General features: G+C 41.6%; 1 pseudogene; it reads right to left on the bottom strand.

Moving 5' to 3' along the window:
- Window positions 1-3,188: 3,188 nt before the first annotated feature.
- Window positions 3,189-3,681, bottom strand: LOC119054385 (translationally-controlled tumor protein-like; annotated as a pseudogene).
- Between the last annotated feature and the right edge of the window lie 3,383 nt (window positions 3,682-7,064).

The raw sequence follows: 7,064 nt of genomic DNA, 5'->3' as shown, positions 1-7,064 counted from the left end.
ATGAATTTAACTTCCACCCAGCTTTGCCCACTGGCAAGCGGACAGGGATGCTTTGGCAAGCACTCTGGCTCTCACAGCTTGGCTATTTGGAGGAAGGGGCAGTCTGGAGGGCTTTCCTGTATATCAAGTTCACCATGCTAATCTACTCTAGCTTCCACAGAGAACAGCAGGCTGTATTCAGGGGTCTCAGCAACAGCTGTGCCTTCCAAACCAAGACGCTGTTGAGAAAGATGATCCGAACGTGGGCTGTGTGTTTCAGTGGGATTTGGTGGGACTTTCCTACTCAAACGGCCCTTTGTGTGACTCTAAAAGATGAGGCATTAACCTCACGCGTGGCTAAAGCATGATGGATGACTTGGAGTTCTCAATTTACTTTTGGCTGGTGCTCAGAACTCAACCGTCAAAAATGGCTGGGTATCTGATGGACAATGCCTGGCTTGTTCAGACTTGTTTTTGACGGAGCGGGTACATTCAGGTTTGCTAAGCTAATCAGAGCTGGACCATTAGAAAGGATGACTCCAAACTTCCTCTTGGGGCAGTAGAATTGTGTCCTGAATCAGTAGCCACTATTACCATCTTTGTTTATATTTGGCATCTTTACCTACTTCTGGGTCTTCTCTGACATTTGCTCATTTGTTACAGGGTGTGGTCCTGCTCAAGACTGGGGCATGTGCTCAAGTCACTTTTACCCAGCTCCAGAGAGTCACCTGCTTGATCATGGTGCCTTCTCAGGAAGACACTTTGCAAGTGCAAGTGCTTCAGGCTTCATCAGTGCTCTGGACTGTCTTCTCAGGCCAAAGGGAGTCAGAAGCTGATCTGCTGTACCCCTGCCTCTCACATTAAATACCAGGCACAGTGGTACGTAGTAGATGCTCAGTAAAGTGTAACTCCTCCCTATTAACTAATGCAACCAATATTATTAAACATGTCACATGTTGTAGGCACAGCGCTAAGTGTTAAGGATAATGCATCAAGCAAGAAAGTCAATGTTCCTACTCTCTTGGGGCTTCAAGCAGCAGGGGTTGATAGGGAGAAACAAAACAAAGAGATAAGTTAATTGCAGATGGCAGAAAAGTGCTTATATTTAGCTTGTTAGTGTAAAATTCCTCCTGTTCTAGCTCTCTCCACCCCTTTATGTATGTATTGGGAGCCACTCTCAACTTGAAAAGAGTTTAACAATTGCATTATGTATGAATTTGGAAAGGCATTGAACTACTAGCTCTTAAAGTGATGAGATAGGGGAGGGAGGGAGGGAGGGAGGGAGGGAGGGAGGGGGGGGGGGAGGGAGGGAGGGAGGGAGGGAGGGAGGGAGGGAGGAGGGAGGGAGGGAGAGAAGGAAAATGGGGTGTTGGTGGGAAGGAAATCCTGACACTGTACCATAGCTCCCAAACACTGTTTTGGTCTGAACCCTGGTGGGCTTCAGACTCACCTGGGGAGCCTTGAAAAGAGACAGACTCCCAGCTCCCATCCTGAAATCTTGAATTCTGGAGGTCCAGAATGGTTTAAAGTTTCCTGGTCATTCTGATGGGCCTTCCAGACATAGGAAGCACTGCTTGTCAGCCAGCCTGGGAATCCCACCAAGGCCAACACTACAGGACTGGGCCTGTTATTCTACTGGTCACCATATACTTAGTTTTCTAGTTTCTAGGATATTTTTCCTAGCTAGCCCTCAGGGCACTTTGAATCTAGCAAACTATATAAATGAAAAGGATGTGGGAATACAAAGCAGGAACAACTAACTTAGTTTTTGAGTTTCAGAGAAAACTTTCTGGAGGGGAAGAATTCTGGATTAGTTAGTTAGAATTTGGCTTAGCTGCATTTAGCAGAGAACACAAAATTATACTGAATGATACCAGAGAGAAATTACTTTTTCTCATATAAAAGCCTTAAGGAAGGTAACCCATGCTGGTATTGTGCTTCAGATTCCTTTGTGGCTTTTCTACCAACTCAGCACAGGTCTCTGTGGTCCAAGGTGATTGGTTACTCAGGTTCCAGCCATCACTTCCATATCCTGCCAGTAGGAAGAACAAACGAGCAAAGGAGGACATAACCTCTCCCTTTAAAGGTATTTTCTGGAAGTTGCACATGAAATGTCCATCGACATCTTATAGCCTGGAACCTAGGCACTTAGCCACACCTTGCTTCAGATGAAGCACAGTTAAAAATATAGGGTTTTATTGCTGGGGGAAAAAAAAGGAGAACAGCCATTGGGAGATAGAGCTCTAAGCTGAGGCATGGAGAATGAGAGGCAATAGGCAAGGGAAGTCACAAAGACTCTCCAGAATCACTTTTCTTTCCACACATTCTATTTCTTATCCTTCATATTATGACCCAAAGTCTCAACAATAATGAGCCTGCCTCCCTAGCCAATCAGTGCTCAGATCTAAAATGGTCTCTCAAATGATATCAAAACCCATCATGTCACGGAAATAATGGCTGCTTGGAGATACCCCTTCCTTCTGGTCTATAAAAGAGCTTGATCTGAAACCTCATTATTGAAATTTACTGGGACAAAGTACTGAAATGGATTAGGAAAAACTACAATCCTAACCCTTTCTTGGGATTAATTCTGGCACATCTGCCTGAAGCACTATTATGCAAACATAAAGGGTGATCACTTATGAAGCTATACTGTATAATAGAGAGCTCACAAGAAAACACAAATGTGTATATGTGCATGTCTTATGATTATAATTGTGTGAAAAAGGGTATATATATGCACAAATATTAGGAAAAATCATAAAAACAATGATCAGATGGATTAAAGGTTTACTTCACTGAAAATTTCCTTTAGAAATACTGTGTTCATAACAAGTAAAATTTGAAATAAGTCTTGCAAACTTTACATAGTGTCAAAGGTAGGAGTACTCAAGAATCACAGGAGTTTATTTAAAATGCAGATTCCCAGGCTGTAGCCAGAAAGATCTGGTTTTATGTAGGTCTGGGAAATGGCTGCATTTGTTTTTTTAAGTTTAAATGCATTGTATAGACAACCCACATGACATGTTTTTTTCCTTAAAGACAATGCCTCTGCTCCAAATAAATCAAGGTCAAAATAAATGAAGAGCTCAAGATAACCTCAGTCTTGTTTGTCCTCGTCATGATGTGTGCATGAAAAACAACAGCCAGGTGTGATGAGAGATCCAAATTGTCAACTGTGTTAACATTTTTCCATTGTTAAGGAGGGATCAGAAGCCCTCCTTAAAGGAAATTGCACATGGGGTTGCACCATCCTCACAGTAGTGCAGAAGAGCAGCCATGCCGTCTGGATTCATGCCTTCACAGATAAAGAACTGGTAAGTTTTTGAAATTAGCAAGGATGCACTTGGTTTGTTCTGCAGCCCCTGTCATAAAAGGCCTTACTCTTGCTGGCCTCTGTCCTTCAAGATTCCCTTTGATTGCTTTCATATCATCTTTGATGTCCTTCCTTTAGTCTTGTTTTGTGAAGCTGGTTTCCTGCAAGTGATGGTTCAGGGCAATGACAACACCAGTGACTACGGTGCTTTTGGTACCTTGGCCCTGGGAAACCTCAGCAGAGGCATTGCCACCAATAAACGAGCCATCAATGTCACCCTCTGTCCTACTGACCATCTTCCCCTGTACCTCCAGGCACAGCCCATCTGAGACCCGGATCATGTGGCTATCGGAGAACATCTCATCATGGCTGATGAGGTCCTGGGAGATGATCCTGATGGAGGCTGGAGGGAGACCAAAGTGGCGCTGGCTGGGCGCAGCCCAAAACTGAGCACGGTGCCGCTGGAGCAGTGCTAGGGGGAACTGGAGAGGAATGGCTGCACTCTTAACGAGGACCCCAGGTTCTTCGTTGGAAGTGAGGCAATGATCGCACTGGAAAAACACTGAAATAGCTGGTGTCTCGGAGGCACTTATTTTTTTAAAGTACGAAGTTGGGACATTATCTGTGCCAAGGCCACACAGCTTACGCTGTGCTAAAGACTCTAGGCCAATATTCCACTACTGTTCTGGGGGAAACAGGAAGAAAATTTAAAACAAAGACTCCATAGTAACAAAAATGTCTTCTGTCCCTGGTTTATAAAGTAAAATATCACTAAAAGGTAGACCTTTGATCGTTTTTTTTATCCTCCCAAGAAAACTTGAAGCTGTCTGATAAAAGCACCCCTGATTATTAACTGTTAACATATCTCCAGTTCTCTTATAGTCCCCACCCATCCTATAACTGACCCCATGCCTTTGCCATAGGCCGGACCCAAATTCAGCTAAGATCCGCCTTTTTGGATGAATCGGGGCAATTTAAAATTCTAAATCTGGACCCCGCAGTCCATGTAAGCCAGCCTTCTCTATGATTCTATACTCATTTCATTCATTGCGTAAAGTGACCAGTTTGTCTCAGGTGCCAAAGAGCTTCTCTGTCTTAGCACTGACACACTGTCCTTCAGTGCTGGGATGGCTGGTCACCCCACACCTTTCCATCGTCTTTGGTTTATGTAATAATGTACAGTCTTTAAAAGAGTGTCTTTAACAGTCATTCTCCAGGAAGGCTGGTCAACCTCGCAGACAGTGTGTCGGGGAACATAGGGGTCAACACGTAGCTTTCGAAAGATCTTCCTTTGAAAAAGAATACATGTAAGATGCTGTTCATTATTGTTAGAAATCAAAATATTCCTGAAGTGGTTTCAGAGGAGACAGAGACACAGAATTACAGCAAACAGTCCTTCCCATCTCCCCTTGATTCCTACGAGCATTCATCACTTAGTGAAAAGTTAACCATGTTTGTGTGTGTTTTAGCATCAGAAAGGAGACATGTAAGGTTGGACCAGGCAATCAGAATGCAGAACATACAAATAAGGAGTAAATCTGTCTTGAGGACATGGGATTTTTCATCAAGTAGTCTTAGACAGACGGTAACTCCCTATAACACTTAACTTTAGTTTTATTGTAAAGACTTAGGAATTTTTGTAATATCCTGAAAAGATGATTCAGAAAGCTAAAAAAAGATGTGCCTCAGCAGTCTGTTCCAAAATGTAGAACAAAACTTTTAGAATTACCCTGTCTACTGAATACATTAAAATTATACTTCTTTAAAATATTGTAATTCAATAGAATACCCATAATTTCACTTCAAAATAAGTTCCAAACTTCAACTTTCCAAAGTAGCCTATATTTTTGACTCAGTAATGATCGTACTGACAGCTGGTTTACACTGTGAAAAATGTGCTTGTGTGGGATTCTGGCACATTTGCCCAACTCGAATTCCCGGGTGCAATATCAGCTTTCATTAAAAAGTTAACAATGACAATTTACAACTATTTTTCAGCACTTTAGTTTTTTAGACCATCAGATACTTCTTGCAGAAAACATTTTATTTGCCCACTGGCTTCTTACACTAAAAGATTTAAGGAGATCAATACAGAAAACCATATGTGAAGTCAACAGCTAAAAAGCCAAGCCACCAGATCTAATTGTAATTAACATGTTCCAAAGTAGACTCTCTGAGATGTTAGTAGACAGCATGTTCAAACGAAAAAGGGGATCTTGAGCTAAATAACTTTGGGAAGCACTGTGATGAACAGCATTCAACATGTTCCTTCACTGCAAGACTTCTGAGAACCCTAACAATGATGATGGCACAGTCCAAGGTAGGGGTGCGGTATGTGCTTCCCAAACTTATGTGACCAGATAGTGTCAGGTAGCTAAAAAGTTGGGGTTCCAACTAGTACACTTAGAGGAACACTGCCCTTTCCTTTCTAAATCTGGTGAGTCAGCTACTCAAAAGTTGAGACTAAATCTATTTCAAGTCTATTTGCAGTGAAAACAGTTTTTATTTGCAAATAGCCAGAGCGCAGAACAGTTGGACATTTTAAGCCTATTGACATTTCAACATACTGTTAAAGGAGACTATTCTTATTACAAATATCATTAGCTTCCAGTTTATAATAAAAACAAACAAGGCCATGAGACCTATTAGAAAGTGGTTGTGGCTTCAAGCTGAGAGAATTTCACTTTGATGACTTGGAGAGGCAGGTGAATGAATGAATGCCAGTGGGGCAGAGCTTTGTATAGTCTGTAGAGCTCTAGTCAGAGCCAGCAGTGGGTTGAGGAACTAGAAACAAGCAGATAATGGGCATTTGTAGTTTGGAATACTTATCCGCAACTGGGTACTTTTCAACATAAGAGCTACCTACATTTCATAGCCCAAATTATACAGTGGATCTGTAAACTATTTAAACTTCTGATTGGAGCACTGAAGAAGAGGAAGAGGAAGATTAAAGAGTTGCCAAACCTTAACAGCTATTAAAAAGAAAATTGGGGAAGAAATTGATGGTGTAGGGCTAGCCTGAAGACAAGCAGTCAGGAAACACTGGCCAAACCCTGTGTCATTCCTTACACAGGGAGGCCCCTAACCAAATTATCTTAAGAATAAGATCTGTGATCAAAACCCAATTTAACATTAAGTGAGATGGAGTAAAGTGGGTCGAATTATCAAGTGCGTTTTTTTCCTTCATGGTGTAGATGTCAAGTGTGAAGACAAACGTTTCATTAGTTTCGAGGTGAAGTAATGTTTGCTCTCTACCAAGAAATTACAGTTTGCTCTTTAACCACATTGAAATGACACTGCACAGAGTAATAAAGATGATAACATATGAAAATAAAATTTTTATTGGGAAGAGGAAATTTTACATACAATTAAGTATAGGGTTGATGAAATGTAGTACATAAACCGCCTTTGCTTAAGGAACAAATACAGATTGAGCAAAGGAAGAAGCTAAAAGCTTAGAACAGGTTTCTAACATTTCCAAGCAGGTTTAAGTAACAAGATCTCAATTTGCATAAATTGTACAGATCATCGAGGGAAAAGGTATGGGCTTGTGGCTAGTTCCAATCATCAGTTCACTCTGTGTCTCACAGATCTCTTACCATGATCCCATCTTTGGTGATCCCAATCCCATTCTCAAAAGGTTCTCTCCATTCATAAATGGGCACTTACCAAGAGGTCACATTGCAAATAGAATTTTTTTTTGCTCTTTGTGAATAAACAAATCCCAACATGTTCTTACATGAACTCTGTGGTTTTAAAGACAGCTGCT

The sequence above is a fragment of the Artibeus jamaicensis genome, unplaced genomic scaffold, assembly GCF_021234435.1.
Source record: "Artibeus jamaicensis isolate MK-2021 breed Jamaican fruit bat unplaced genomic scaffold, CSHL_Jam_final contig_432, whole genome shotgun sequence".
Classification (NCBI taxonomy): Eukaryota; Metazoa; Chordata; class Mammalia; order Chiroptera; family Phyllostomidae; genus Artibeus; species Artibeus jamaicensis.
The sequence above is the reverse complement of the archived record's forward strand: the minus strand, read 5'-3'. Positions and strand labels throughout refer to the sequence as shown.